The 13,492-nt window shown below is 40.0% G+C and overlaps 1 protein-coding gene across 16 annotated transcripts in view; it reads right to left on the reverse strand.

The window, feature by feature from the left end:
- CACNA2D1 (calcium voltage-gated channel auxiliary subunit alpha2delta 1) overlaps positions 1 to 13,492 on the reverse strand; it is a 527,964-nt gene that overhangs the window by 396,588 nt on the left and 117,884 nt on the right. The gene's annotated exons all lie outside the window — the stretch shown is intronic.

Below are 13,492 nucleotides of genomic sequence, written 5' to 3' on the forward strand. Positions count from 1 at the left end.
GAGCTGCCACCACTGCTTACAATAAGCAAGGAACTAAGGATAGATATAATAAAATCAAAGAATGCTGACCCTAGATAGATGAGATACATATGAAAGGAATGATTTCAGTAAGCCCAGACTCTTGTGTCTTCTCATACACAGAAAAGCACTAAATTCCTTAACTTGAGATATCCGGTTTTCCTTAATTAACAGTAATCTTTTAATGGTCAAACTACCTGTTTTGTTACAAGTTTGTATAACCTAAATTCTCCCTGCACCTGCTCAGAACAGTTCTCTCAAGGTCACCTGAGATACTGTCTCCTGGTCTTGAATTTCTAAAAAATCCCATTAAATAAAACATAACTCTCAACTTTTAGGTTGTGACTATTTTTTAACTTAACACTACCCAAAGTTATCGGAGAAGGCAATGGCAGCCCACTCCAGTACTCTTGCCTGGAAAATCCCATGGATGGAGGAGCCTGGTGGGCTGCAGTCCATGGGGTCGCTAAGAGTCGGACACGACTGAGCGACTTCACTTTCACTTTTCACTTTCATGCATTGGAGAAGGAAATGGCAACCCACTCCAGTGTTCTTGCCTGGAGAATCCCAGGGACGGGGGAGCCTGGTGGGCTGCCGTCTTTGGGGCTGCACAGAGTCGGACATGACTGAAGTGACTTAGCAGCAGTTAGCACCCAAAGTTATCTTTAGATTCAACACAATCACCATCAAAATACCAAAGGCATTCTTTACAGAAGCAGAAGAAAGAATCATAAAATGCGTGTGGAATCACAGAAGACCTCAAATGGACAAATCCATTCTGAGAACAAAGAACATAACTAGAAGTATCACACTTTCTGCTTTCAAACTACACTACAAAGCCATGGTAGTAAAAAAAAAAAAAAAAAAAAAAAAAAAAACCAGTACAGTACTGGCATAAAATACATTCACAGACCAGTGAAAGAGAATAAAGAGCCCAGAACTGAATTCCAGTATTAGTGTTAATCATTCAGTTGTGTTACTCCTTGTGACCCTATAGACTATAACCCACCAGGCTCCTCTGTTCAAGGAATTCTCCAGGCAAGAATACTGGAGTGGGTTGCCATTCCCCTTTCCAAGTGATCTTCCCAACCCAGGGATCCAACATAGGTCTCCTGCACTGCAGGCAGATTCTTTACAATCTGAATCAACAGGGAAGCCCTTAAATTCCAGTACATACAATCAACTAATATTCAACAAGGGAGCCAAGAATACCCAAGGGAGAAAGGATAGTCTCCTTGATGAATAATGCTGGTAAAACTGGAAAAACACAAGCCCAATACATAAATTGGACACCTATCTCACACCACTTGCAAAAATTGACTCATAATAGTTCAAACACTCAAACAAAATACTTCATACCATAAAAATCCTAGAAGAAAACACAGGTGAGAAGCTCACTGATATTCTTTCAGCAGTGATTTTTTGGACAATGCCAAAATCACAAACAAGTAAAGCAAAATCAACAAATGGTACTGTATCAAACTAAAAAGCTTCTGCAAAGCAAAAACAAAACAATTAACACAATCAAAAGGTAGTCTACAGAATGGGAGAAACTTGGCAAACAGTCTCAAAATAAGTTAATTAGCAAAATATATTTAAAAACTAACACAACATAATAATAATAATAATATGACCCAGTGAAAAAAATTGGCTTTAGAAATAGAAACTTTCCCAAAGAGGTCATCAAAATGAGCACAGGCACATGAGAAGATGCTCAACATCACTAATCACCAGGGAATGCAAATAAAAACCACAAGATATCACTTCATATCTGTTACAATGGCTATCATCAAGTAGATGCCGGGAGAAAATACCAATAATCTCAGATATGCACATGACACCACCCTTATGGCAGAAAGTGAAGAAGAACTGAAGAGCCTCTTGATGAAAGTGAAAAAGTTGACTTAAAACTGAACATTCAGAAAACGAAGATCATGGCATCTGGTCCCATTGTTTCATGGCAAATAGATGGGGAAACAGTGGAAACAGTGGCTGACTTTATTTTTGTTGGGCTTCAGAATCACTGCAGATGGTGACTGCAGCCATGAAATTAAAACACGCTTACTCCTTGGAAGGAAAGTTATAACCAACCTAAACAGCATATTAAAAAGCAGAGACATGATTTTGTCAACAAAGGTCCATCTAGTCAAGGCTAAGGTTTCTCCAATAGTCATGTATGGATGTGAGAGTTGGACTGTGAAGAAGGCTGAGCGCCGAAGAATTGCTGCTTTTGAACTGTGGTGTTGGAGAAGACTCTTGAGAGTCCCTTGGACTGCAAGGAGATCCAACCAGTCCATCCTAAAGGAGATCAGTCCTGAATATTCACTGGAAGGACTGATGGTGAAGCTGAAACTCCAATACTTTGGCCACCTGATGTGAAGAGCTGATGCATTTGAAAAGACCCTGATGCTGTGAAAGGTTGAAGGAAGGAGGAGAAAGGGACAACTCAGTGGACATGAGTCTGAGTAAACTCCAGGATGGACAGGAGGTGATGGACAAGGAGGCCTGGCATGCTCCAGTCCATGCAGTCAAACTCAGCCCCAGAGACCGCATCCTCTCCCAAACTGTGAGCAGGCTCCCAGGTGCTAACCAAGTTTTCCTGGGAACCTGGACAGTTGATATCCACCAGGAGGGTCGCAGCCAGAGATCAGCTCCCCAGAGGAGACACACGGCACACCTGAGAGAGGTTGCCCCCGCTGCACACCCAGGAAACTGAGCAGCCAGACCGGAGAGGTGATAAGATGCTCCGCCACACCTGGGGAGAGTGCACTCGCCAAGCACCTGGTCACCTGAGCTGCTTGGACTTGGAAAGGGCACAAAACGCACACCCAACCAAGTCTGTGCCTTTGTGAAGTACCCGAGAACCTGAACCTGAGTGGCTTAGGCCTGGGAAGTGCACACAACCCAGGGCCCATTTTAGACAGATCCCCTGCAGAGCAACCTGGAGCCTGAGCAGTGTAGACCGGGAAAGCACACACGCCGTGAGTGGGGGCAAACCTAATGTGGCCCAGAAACTGTGGGCACTCCCCAAACATGCCAGTGATATTTGTTTGCAGTGCTCCTCCCTCCCCGCAGCACAATTGAACAAGTGAGCCTAGATAAATGACCACCTTCACCCCCTTGTGTCAGGGCAGAAGTTAGATCCTGAAGAGACTTGCAAACAGAGGAAGCCAAAATAAAGAAGAGGGAACTGCTTTGGAAGTGACAGGTGCAACAGATTAAAACCCTGTACGATGGACTACATTGGAAGGGACCTGTAGACCTTGAGAAGAAGTATAAGCTGGAACAAGGAACTATCTGGAAATGAACTGACTTCACACTGCAATCAACAGCTCCAGAGAAATTCCTAGATATATTTTACTATTCAGTTCAGTTCAGTTCAGTCACTCAGTCGTGTCCAACTCTTTGCAACCCCATGAATCGCAGCACGCCAGGCCTCCCTGTCCATCACCAACTCCCAGAGTTCACTCAGACTCACATCCATCAAGTCAATGATGCCATCCAGCCATCTCATCCTCTGTCATCCCCTTCTCCTCCTGCCCCCAATCCCTCCCAGCATCAGAGTCTTTTCCAATGAGTCAACTCTTTGCATGAGGTGGCCAAAGTACTGGAGTTTCAGCTTTAGCATCATTCCTTCCAAAGAAAGCCCAGGGCTGATCTCCTTCAGAATGGACTGGTTGGATCTCCTTGCAGTCCAAGGGACTCTCAAGAGTCTTCTCTAACACCATAGTTCAAAAGCATCAATTCTTTGGCGCTCAGCTTTCTTCACAGTCCAACTCTCACATCCATACATGACCACAGGAAAAAACATAGCCTTGACTAGAGAGACCTTTGTTGGCTAAGTAATGTCTCTGCTTTTCAATATGCTATCTAGGTTGGTCATACTTTCCTTCCAAGGAGTAAGCGTCTTTTAATTTCATGGCTGCAGTCACCATCTGCAGTGATTTTGGAGCCCAGAAAAATAAAGTCTGACACTGTTTCCACTGTTTCCCCATCTGGTCCCAGATGCCATGATCTTCGTTTTCTGAATGTTGAGCTTTAAGCTAACTTTTTCACTCTCCACTTTCACTTTCATCAAGAGGCTTTTGAGTTCCTCTTCACTTTCTGCCATAAGGGTGGTGTCATCTGCATATCTGAGGTTATTGATATTTCTACTGGCAATCTTGATTCTAGCTTGTGCTTCTTCCAGCCCAGCATTTCTCATGATGTACTCTGCACAGAAGTTAAATAAGCAGGGTGACAATATACAGCCTTGACATACTCCTTTTCCTATTTGGAACCAGTCTGTTATTCCATGTCTAGTTCTAACTGTTGCTTCCTGACCTGCATTACCATTCTTTATTTTTTTTAATTTTTAGGTTATTATTACTCCTTTAATTTTCATTGCTAAAACCTATTACCTTACAAAAACCTATTACCTTACAAAAACAAGACACTATTTTTAAAGCAAATTTCATATATATATTTTTTATAAGTTTTGTGATTTTGTTTTGTTTTTGTAATATTGTATTTTTGAGAGTCTAACCTTAACTCCAGACTTTTAATCTTTGCTTTTTGGTATTGTTATCAATTTTGTACTTTTAAGAGTCCAATCTTCAGTACCCATTTTTACTTAGGAGTGTGATTACTGGCTTGATTGCTCTCTCCCCTTTTGACTCTCCTTTTTCTCCCCCAGGTCACCTCTATCTCCTCCCTCCCCCTTCTCTTCTCTACTTAACCCTGTGAATCTCTTTTGGTGTCCCAGGCTGTGGAGAACACTTAGATCCCTGGCTAGATTGGTTTCTCTCCTTTTGACTCCCCCTCCTCTCCTCGTGGTCACTTCTATCTCCTTCCTCCCTCTTCTCTTCTCTATGTAACTCTGTGAACCTCTCTGAGTGTTCCAGACTGTGGAGAGCAAATAGGGAATTGATTACTGGGTAGATTGCTTTCTCCACTTTTGATTCCCCCTCTTTTCCTTCTGGTCACCTCTATCTCTCTCCTCCTGCTTCTCTTCCCATGTAACTCTGTGAACCTCTCTGGGGGTCCCTCACTGTGGAGAATCTTTTCACCATTAACCTATACGTTTTATGATCTGTGCTGTATGGATGGAGAAGTCTTGAGGCTACTGTAAGATTAAGACTGAAAACCAGGGGTAGGAGGCTTAAGCCCCAAACATGAGAACACCAGAAAACTCCTGACTCCAGGGAACATTAATCAATAAGAGCTCATCCAAAAGCCTCCATACCTACACTGAAACCAAGCTCCACCAAGAGCCAACAAGTTTCACAGCAAGACATACCGAGCTAATTCTCCAACAACACAGGAACATAAACCTAAGCACAAAAATACAGGTGGCCAAAAGTCACACCAAACCCATAGACACCTCAAGACTGACTACTGGACACTTCATTGCACTCCGGGGAGAAGACATACAGCTCTACCCACCAGAACACCGACTCAAGCTTCCCTAACCAGGAAACCTTGACGAGCCACATGTCCAACCCCACACACAGGGAGGAACCTCCACAATAAAGAGGAACCACAAACTTACAGCATACAGAAAGGCCACCCCAAACATAGCAATATAAACAAGATGAAAAGGCAGACAAATATTCAGCAGGTAAGGGAATAAGATAAAAGCCCACCAAACCAAACAAAAGAGGAGGAGACAGGGAGTCTACCTGAGAAAGAATTCAGAATAATAGTAAAAATGATCCAAAATCTTGAAAAAAAAAAAATCGAGTTACAGATAAATAGTCCAGAGACAAGGATTGAGAAGATGCAAGAAAAATTTAACAAGGACCTAGAAGAAATAAACAAAAGGGTCAACCAATAATGAATAATGCAATAACTGAGATCAAAAGCACTCTGGAGGAAACCAACAGTAGAATAACTGAGGCAGAAGATAGGATAAGTGAGGTGGAAGACAGAATGGTGGAAATAAATGAAGCAGAGAGGAAAAAAGAAAAAAGATTTAAAAGAAATGAGGACAACCTCAGAGAGCTCTGGGACAATGTTAAACGCCCCAACATTCTAATCATAGGAGTTCCAGAAGAAGACAAAAAGAAAGGCCATGAGAAAATACTTGGGGAGATAATAGTTGAAAACTTCCCTAAAATGGCAAAGGAAATAGCCACCCAAGTCCAAGAAACCCATAGAGTCCCAAACAGGATAAACCCAAGGCGAAACATGGGATAACAGTTTATTTTTCAATAGAATTTTACAAGCCAGAAGGGAATGGCAGGACATACTTAAAGTGATGAAAGAGAAAAATCTACAACCCAGATTACTGTACACAGCAAGGATCTCATTCAGATATGAAGCAGGTCAAAAGCTTTACACACAAGCAAAAGCTCAGAGAATTCAGCACCACCAAACCAGCTCTCCAATAAATGCTAAAGGATCTCCTCTAGACAGGAAACACAGAAAAGGTTTATAAACTTGAACTGAAAACAACAAAGTAAATGATAACAGGATCATACTTATCAATAATTACTTTAAATGTAAATGAGTGGAATGCCCCCAACCAAAAGACAAAGACTGGCTGAATGCATACAAAAACAAGATCCCTATATATGCTGTCTACAAGAGACCCACCTCAAACCCAGGGACACATACAGACTGAAACTGAAGGGCTGGAAAAAGATATTTCACACAAATGGAGACCAAAAGAAAGCAGGAGTAGCAATACTCATATCAGATAAAATCAGATCAGATCAGATCAGATCAGTTGCTCAGTTGAGTCCGACTCTTTGTGACCCCATGAATCGCAGCATGCCAGGCCTCCCTGTCCATCACCAACTCCCGGAGTTCACTGAGACTCATGTCCATCGAGTCAGTGATGCCATCCACCCATCTCATCCTCTGTCGGCCCCTTCTCCTCTTGCCCCCAATCCCTCCCAGCATCAGAGTCTTTTCCAATGAGTCAACTCTTTGCATGAGGTGGCCAAAGTACTGGAGTTTCAGCTTTAGCATCATTCCTTCCAAAGAAAGCCCAGGGCTTATCTCCTTCAGAATGGACTGGTTGGATCTTCTTGCAGTCAAGGGACTCTCAAGAGTCTTCTCCAACACCACAGTTCAAAAGCATCAATTCTTCAGCGCTCAGCCTTCTTCACAGTCCAACTCTCACACCCATACATGACCACAGGAAAAACCATAGCCTTGACTAGACGAACCTTTGCTGGCAAAGTAATGTCTCTGCTTTTGAATATGCTATCTAGGTTGGTCATAACGTTCCTTCCAAGGAGTAACAGTCTTTTAATTTCATGGCTGCAGTCACCATCTGCAGTGATTTTGGAGCCCAGAAAAACAAAGTCTGACACTGTTTCCACTGTTTCCCCTTCTATTTCCCATGAAGTGATGGGACCGGATGCCATGATCTTCGTTTTCTGAATGTTGAGCTTTAAGCCAACTTTTTCACTCTCCACTTTCACTTTCATCAAGAGGCTTTTGAGTTCCTCTTCACTTTCTGCCATCATCTGCATATCTGAGGTTATTGATATTTTCTCCCGGCAATCTTGATTCCAGCTTGTGTTTCTTCCAGTCCAGCGTTTCTCATGATGTATTCTGCATATAAGTTAAATAAACAGGGTGACAACATACAGCCTTGACGTACTCCTTTTCCTATTTGGAACAAGTCTGTTGTTCCATGTCCAGTTCTAACTGTTGCTTCCTGACCTGCATACAAATTTCTCAAGAGGCAGATCAGGTGGTCTGGTATTCCCATCTCTTGAAGAATGTTCCACAGTTTATTGTGATCCACACAGTCAAAGGCTTTGGCATAGTCAATAAAGCAGAAATAGATGTTTCTCTGGAACTCCCTTGCTTTTTCCATGATCCAGCGGATGTTGGCAATTTGATCTCTGGTTCCTCTGCCTTTTCTAATATCAGCTTTTGAACACGAGCAAGTTCACGGTTCACATATTGCTGAAGCCTGGCTTGGAGAATTTTGAGCATTACTTTACTAGTGTGAGAGATGACAGCAATTGTGTGGTAGTTTGAGCATTCTTTGGCATTGCCTTTCTTTGGGATTGGAATGAAAACTGACCTTTTCCAGTCCTGTGGCCACTGCTGAGTTTTCCAAATTTGCTGGCATATTGAGTGCAACACTTTCACAGCATCATCTTTCAGGATTTGGAATAGCTCAACTGGAATTCCATTGCCTCCAGTAGCTTTGTTCGTAGTGATGCTTTCTAAGGCCCACTTGACTTCACATTCCAGGATGTCTGGCTCTACGTGAGTGATCACACCATCATGATTATCTGGGTTGTGAAGATGTTTTTTGTACAGTTCTTCTGTGTATTCTTGCCATCTCTTAATATCTTCTGCTTCTGTTAGGTCTATACCATTTCTGTCCTTTATCAAGCCCATCTTTGCATCAAATGTTCCTTTGGTATCTCTGATTTTCTTGAAGAGATCTCTAGTCTTTCCCATTCTGTTGTTTTCCTCTATTTCTTTGCATTGATCGCTGAAGAAGGCTTTCTTATCTCTTCTTGCTATTCTTTGGAACTCTGCATTCAGATGTTTATATCTTTCCTTTTCTCCTTTGCTTTTCACTTCTCTTCTTTTCACAGCTATTTGTAAGGCCTCCCCAGACAGCCATTTTGCTTTTTTGCATTTCTTTCCATGGGGATGGTCTTGATCCCTGTCTCCTGTACAATGTCATGAACCTCATTCCATAGTTCAGATAAAATAGACTTGGAAATAAAGGCCATGAAAAGAGAAAAAGTAGAACACTATATAATGATCAAAGCTCAATCCAAGAAGAAGATATAACAATTATAAATATATACACATCCAACATAGGAGCACCACAATATGTAAGGCAAATGTTAACAAGTATGAAAGGGGACATTAACAGTAACACAATAATAATGGAGACTGTAATACCCTACTCACACCTATGGATAGATCAACCAAACAGAAAATTAGCAAGGAAACACAAACTGTAAATGATACAATAGACCAGTTACACCTAATTGATATCCATAGGACACTTCACCCTAAAACAATAAATTTCACCTTTTTCTCAAGTGCCCATGGAACCTTATCCAGGATAGATCACATCCTGGACTATAAATCTAGTTTTGGTAAATTCAAAAAAACTGAAATCATCTCAAGCATCTTTTCTGATCACAATGTGGTAAGATTAGATGTCAACTACAGGAAAAAAAATTTAAAAATACAAACATATGGAGGCTAAACAACATACTTCTGAATAACCAACAAATCACAGAAGAAATCTAAAAAGAAATCAAAATATGAATAGAAATGAATGAAAATGAAAATACAACAACCCAAAACCTATGGGATTCGGTAAAAGCAGTACTAAGGGGAAAGTTCATAGCAATACAAGCCTACCTCAAGAAACAGGAGAAAAGTCAAATAAATCACAAACTCTACACCTAAAGCAACTAGAAAAGTAGAAATGAAGCACCCCAGGTTAGAAGAAGGAAAGAAATCATAAAAATTAGGGCAGAAATAAATGCAAAAGAAACAAAAGAGACCATAGCAAAAATCAACAAAGCCAAAAGCTGGTTCTTTGAGAAGATAAATAACATAGACAAACCATTAGCCAGACTCATCAAGAAAAAATGGGAGAAGAATCAAATCAATAAAATTAGAAATGAAAGTGGAGAAATCACAACAGACAACACAGAAATACAAAGGATCATAAGAGACTACTATCAGCAACTATATGCCAATAAAATGGACAACTTGGAAGAAATGGACAAATTCTTAGAAAAGTATAACTTTTCAAACTGAACCAGGAAGAAATAGAAAATCTTAACAGACCCACCACAGCACAGAAATCAAAAGTGCAATCAGAAATCTTCCAACAAACAAAAGCACAGGACCAGACGGCTTCACAGCTGAATTCTACCAAAAATTTAGAGAACAACTAACACCTATCCTACTCAAACTCTTCCAAAAATTGCAGAGGAAGGTAAACTTCCAAACTCATTCTATGAGGCCACCATCAACCTAATACTAAACCAGAAAAGGTGCCACAAAAAAAAAGAAAACAGGCCAATATCACTGATGAACATAGATGCAAAAATCCTTAACAAAATTCTAGCTAACAGAATCCAACAACATGTTAAAAAGATCATACATCATGACCAAGTGGGCTTTATCTCAGGGATGCAAAGATTCTTCAATATTCACAAATCAATCAATGTGATACACCACATCAACAAATTGAAAGACAAAAACCATTTGATTATCTCAATAGATGCAGAGAAAGCCTTTGACAAAATTCAACATCCATTTATGATAAAAACCCTCCAAAAAGTAGGCATAGAAGGAACATACCTCAATATAATAAAAGCCATATATGACAAACCCACAGCAAACATTATCCTCACTGATGAAAAATTGAAAGCATTTCCCTGAAAGTTAGGAACAAGACAAGGGTGCCCACTCTCACCACTACTATTCAACCTAGTTTTGGAAGTTTAACCCACAGCAATAAGAAAAGAAAAAGAAATCAAAGGAATCCAGATTGGAAAAGAAGAAGTAAAACTCTCACTGTTTGCAGATGACATGATCCTCTACATAGAAACACCAGGCTCTTCCGTCATGGGGTTTTCTAGGCAAGAGTACTGGAGTGGGTTGCCATTTCCTTCTCCAGGGAATCTTCCCGAGCCAGGGATTGAACCCAGGTCTCCTGCATTGTAGATAGATGCTTTACCATCTGAGCCACCAGGGAAGTCCTACATAGAAAACCCTAAAGACTCCACCTGAAAAGGGAATCCTCTTACACTGTTGGTAGGAATGCAAACTAGTACAGCCACTATGGAGAAGAGTGTGGAAATTCCTTAAGAAACTGGAAATAGAACTGCCATACAACCCAGCAATCCCACTGCTGGGCATGCACACCAAGGAAACCAGAATTGAAGGAGACATGTGTACCCCAATGTTCACTGCAGCACTGTTTACAATAGCCAGGACTTTGAAGCAACCTAGATGTCCATCGGCAGATGAATGGATAAGAAAGCAGTGGTACATATACACAATGGAATATTACTCAGCTATTAAAAAGAATGCATTTGAATCAGTTCTAATGAGGTGGATGAGACTGGAGCCTATTATACAGAACGAAGTCAGAAAGAAAAACACCAATACAGTATATTAATGCATATATACGGAATTTAGAAAGATGGTAACGATGACCCTATATGCGAGACAGCGAAAGAGACACAGACGTAAAGAACAGACTTTTGGACTCTGTGGGAGAAGGGGAGGATGGGATGATTTGAGAGAATAGCATTGAAACATATATATTATCATATGTGAAACAGATCACCAGTCCAGGGTGCTCAGGGCTGGTGCACTGGGATGGGGAGGGAGGTGAGAGGGAGGTTCAGGATGGGGAACACATGTACACCCATGGCTGATACATGTGAATGTATGAGAAAAACCACCACAATATTGTAAAGTAATTAGCCTCCAATTAAAATAAATTTTTTAAAAATGAGGACAGAATAGTATGCTAAATCTTTCTTCATAAATGTATCAGTTCAGTTCAGTCACTCAGTTGTGTCTGACTCTTTGTGACCCCATGAATCACAGCACGCCAGGCCTCCCTGTCAAATAATTTTGTCAATGCATAAAGTTCCCATGTAATGTTGTACGCAGGATAAAACTTGAGACTGTATTATATTTTACATAAAATGATCTTATAGAAAAAAAAATACCATCTGTTTCATAATCTGGGAGACTTTATTTTTCCTTCATCTACAATTTTATTCTTAATTATGTTTATATGTTATAAACATTATATAAAAACATTATAACATTATATAAAAACATAATTAACTGTATTTCTTTCAGCTGAATGACCATGAAGACAAGAAAAACTTTCTGTACCATTCTTAGCAATTCTTTCAATGGATATACATACAAAGCCACGTCCATGCACACCACAATAATGGAAGGTTTTAAAATTATACATGTAAGTTTTGGTCTTAGAATTTCCTTCTACATTTTTCTTTTTTATTTGGATATTTGGATATTTGGTGGCAAAGCTTTGACTTCTCCTTTATATTTTTTATAAAAAGAGCAGTGGAATAAGAAGACATATTAACCTTGTACCTAACTGGGGATCTGCTCACTTTCTCAAAATACATGTGGCAATATAAAAACATAAAATATTAACATATATTCTAAAGCATAACAAGACTCTCTTCACTGTTGGAATTACATTCCATTTAGTAGCTGTACAACCTAGAAAAAAACTTTAACCTTGCAAACAATTTATTTCTTCATATCAAAGACGATGATATTCATTTCACAAGGTTGTCCTAAAGATTAATAAAATAATGGGTGAAAAGAGCTCAGGACAGTACTTGAACTAATTTAGAAAGAAAAAAAAATGTAGCCTTTTAGTTGTATTTAAAAGGTTCTAATATTATATTAAGAAAAAGTGTAATACATTTATCTCTCTTATTTTTTTCCTCAATTATTTAATCTACTTTTGTGGATAATCATATGCAATTGAAGGACATATGTATTCTTCCAATACATTATTAGAAATGGAAAAATCCAATAAAAGATATCTTAGAAGTTGAAAGCATCAGGGAGAGCAGTTTTATGTAGGCCTATTCACTGTGATCTTTAACCGAAGTTAGGTAGTATCAGGGCTTCCCAGGAGGCACTAGTGGTAAAGAATCCTGCCAATGCACGAGACTCAAGAAACATGGGTTCAATCCCTGGGTTGGAAAGACCCCCTGGACATGGGCATGGCAACCCACTCCATTACTCTGGCCTGGAGAATCCAATGGACAGAGAAGCCTGGCAGGGTACAGCCCATGGGCTCACAAAGAGTTAAACATGACTGAAGCTACTTAGCATGCACGTACATGCAGGCAGGCACCTGGCAAAATCTCTAACTTTTAAGTTAAAGTTCTGCATTTATTCAATACTATTTATCAATCTTCTCTGAGCTAATATTTCATGATGCCATAAAGTAATCGTTATAAAATTGCAAAAATATCCTGTTTAGATATGTTCACTCACTGAGGTTGATCCTGCAGGTAAAAAGCAAGATGTGTCCTGTGAAGTCAGTAAAAACTAAATTTGATAATTTTGGAAGATCCATCATTTTAAAATATTGAATTTCAACCCATAAACCTGCTAAATTCTTCTATTTATTCAACTTTTGTCCTCAGCATGCACCTAACACCCCCAGTCTCAGCACAAATTTCATTCTCAACTCTGGTGTCCTTCAGCTAGTCTGTGCTTTGAGTTCCTGTGGCCAAAAAAAAAATGCACCTCTTTTGTCCCCATCACGTACCTTCTCTCTGGATGAAAGGGAAGAGGCATATAGACTCATTCATTTACCTTCTTGTCCCCTAATACTTAAATTTCAATAGTAAAGTTTGCTCTTTCCCTCCCTGTTACATACATATGATTCTTTTATCTGTATTTTCCCTGTGACTATAATAAGGTACATGTCTTATAAAAGCAACATTGTAAGGATTTTCTTCCATCC

Source organism: Bos grunniens, chromosome 4, assembly GCF_055505025.1.
Source record: "Bos grunniens cultivar Pamir isolate PY7600 chromosome 4, Bosgru_T2T1.0, whole genome shotgun sequence".
NCBI classification, from domain to species: domain Eukaryota; kingdom Metazoa; phylum Chordata; class Mammalia; order Artiodactyla; family Bovidae; genus Bos; species Bos grunniens.